A 3228-nucleotide genomic window follows, 5' to 3' on the forward strand; every position below is an offset into this window, starting at 1 on the left:
AAGAAGTTATCTCTTAGAAGAAGAAGCTTCTAGAGATAAGTAAGGATATTCACAAATATGTTTTAGATAATGATAAAGTATCTAGATAGAGTTTGTGTTTAACCAAATCCAAATAGACTTGGGAGATGTTCAAGTTCTATATAAATACAAGGGTTCATGGAGAGATGTTCCATGAGACTTAGAGAGAAGAGATTTAGTTTTGTGAGAGTTTCTAAATCTAATAAAGAAGTGTTGTTCTTTATATTCTAAGTTCTAGCAATCATAACTTTGAATTGGTATCAGAGCTTGAAGGAGAAGTAACGATCGAAGACGACGATCAAAGCTTCACGTATCCAAGATGGGAGACGTGGAACCTTCAACACGAACAAAAGACATTGGAGCCCCAACGATCCAATGCCCTATGTTAACAACAACAAACTATACAGTTTGGGCGATGAGGATGAAGATCTTGTTAAGTGTAAGCGAAGTATGGGACACCATAGAACCAGGATCAACGGACAGAAAGAAGAACAATGTAGCGACAGCTCTTCTATTTCAATCAATCCCCGAGAGCCTCATCCTACAAATTGGAGAACAAGGCACGGCAAAGTTGCTGTGGGCTGCGATCAAATCTCGTCACCAGGGAGCAGACCGTGTTAAAGTGGCGAGACTCCAAACCCTAATGTCACAACTCGATCGGTTGAAGATGGAAGACACCGACTCGGTTGATGACTTTGCGGAAAAGATTTCGGGAATAGCTTCCCAATCTGCGTCTCTCGGAAATACAATTGACAAAACGAAGTTGGTGAAGAAGTTCTTGACAAGTCTTCCTAGAGGAAAATTCATACAAATTGTAGCTTCTCTTGAGCAAGTCCTAGACTTAGAGACAACGGGATTTGAAGAAATAGTAGGGAGAATAAAAGCTTACGATGAGCGTATAAGGGATGAGACTCAAGGAGAGGATCAAAGTAAACTCTTGTTTTCAAACAATAGCCACGGAGGCTACGGCGAAAACAGAAGAGGTTACGGAAACAGAGGAGGACGAGGTTTTGGTAGGGGCAGAGGAAACTTTGGTAGAGGCAGGGGTCGAGGGAGATTCAATAGCCAAGATCAAGGAGCAACAGCTGCGGAAGAAAAACCAAAATCGAAAAGAGATCGTTCCAAGGTAATATGTTGGAGATGTGACAAAGCGGGTCACTTTGCATTGACATGTCCCGAGAAACCAATGCAAAACCAAGAAGCTAACCTAAACGAGACACAAGAAGCCGATGCCTTATATGTCCATGAAGTCGTATTCCTTAACGAAGATAAGGTAATCCCTAAGAACTATGATACTAATAACAACTCGAGTATTTGGTATTTAGATACCGGTGCAAGTAACCACATGTCGGGGAACAAAGATTTCTTCTCAAGCCTAGATGAGAACGTAAAAGGTAAAGTGAGGTTTGGCGATGGCTCGTGTGTGAATATCATTGGCAAAGGAACGATTGTCTTTGTGTGCAAGACCGGAGAGAAAAGAGCTCTCAAAGACATCTATCTCATACCCGAGCTAAAACACAACATATTGAGTCTTGGACAAGCAACTGAAGGTGGGTGCGAAGTACACATGAAAGAAGACATCTTAACACTAAGTGATCCATGTGGAAAGTTGCTTGTAAGAGTCACGAGATCTCCAAACCGACTCTACAAAACCCCGATGAAAATAAGCAGTCCAATGTGTCTACTTTTACGTGATGATGAAGAAACATGGAAGTGGCACTCAAGACTTGGACATGTGAGCTTTGGTGTCATGAATAATATGGTACAAAAGGAGATGGTCGAAGGAATGCCACGAACTCTACATGAAAAGAGTGTGTGTGACGTGTGCTTAGCCGGAAAACAAACAAGAAATTCATTCCCGATAAAAACAAGCTTCCGTGCGGCACAAGCATTGGAACTAGTTCATGGCGACTTATGCGGGCCAATCTCACCACCAACACCAGCTAACAACCGGTATGTATTCGTCTTAATTGATGATTTTTCTAGGTACATGTGGACCATGTTGCTAAAGGAAAAGAGTGAGGCGTTCGATCGGTTTAAAAAGTTTAAAGAAGTTGTGGAGAAACAAACCGGGTTAACCGTGAAAACTTTTCGCACCGATAGAGGAGGAGAGTTTACCTCAGCTCAATTCACTTCCTTTTGTGAAGAAAAAGGAATAACAAGACATCTTACTGCTCCTTACATACCACAACAAAATGGTGTAGTTGAAAGAAGAAACCGGACATTAATGGAGATGACAAGAAGCTTACTTAAGGCAATGAGGATTCCGAATCACTTATGGGGAGAAGCTGTTCGTCATTCAACTTACCTCATTAATCGAGTTCCTACTAAGGCTTTGAAGGGTCAAACGCCTTACGAGTGCTTCACGTTCAAGAAACCGAACATAGAACATTTGAGAGTCTTTGGTTGTATGGCCTACGCTAAAATCAATGGACCACATCTTAAGAAGCTAGATGAAAGGTCAAGGAGCGTGGTCAATCTTGGAACCGAGCCGGGTTCTAAAGCCTATAGACTCTATGACCCGGTCTCAAGGAAAGTAATTGCTAGTAGAGACTTGGTCTTCGATGAAAAGAAAGCTTGGAACTGGTCATCTACAACAAGTGAATCCAATGGTGAACCGGGTATGTTTAAACTCACTCGTGGAGGTATTATAGATAATGGAGATGGATATGGTGATGATCAAGCCAATGAAAACCATAATCCGGATCAAGATCCTATAGACCAAGACGAAGAAGAAGAGGTAGAAGAAGAGGTAGAAGAAGAAGAACATGTTGACAATGCCGTGAATCAAGGAGCAGAGAATCAACAAGTAGTGACTAGATATGGCCGTACGATAAGACAACCTAGCTACCTTGATGATTATGTGTTGCTTGCAGAACAAGAAAGTGGTAGATTACTACTTACGGTAGACGGAGAACCTGAAAATTACTTTGAAGCTGAACATCAAAAGGAATGGATTGATGCAATGCAAGCCGAGTTGGATTCAATTCTCAAGAACAAGACATGGGAACTCGTTGATAAACCGGTTTATGTTAAACCTATTGGTCTTAAGTGGATTTATAAGATCAAGAAGAAAGCGGATGGCTCGGTTAATAAATACAAGGCAAGGCTTGTAGCTAAAGGCTATGTACAACAACAAGGCATAGATTTTGATGAAGTGTTTGCTCCGGTGGCACGTCTCGAAACTATACGCCTTCTCATAGCCTTAGC

This window comes from Arabidopsis lyrata (genome assembly GCF_000004255.2).
Source record: "Arabidopsis lyrata subsp. lyrata unplaced genomic scaffold ARALYscaffold_6, whole genome shotgun sequence".
Taxonomy (NCBI): domain Eukaryota; kingdom Viridiplantae; phylum Streptophyta; class Magnoliopsida; order Brassicales; family Brassicaceae; genus Arabidopsis; species Arabidopsis lyrata.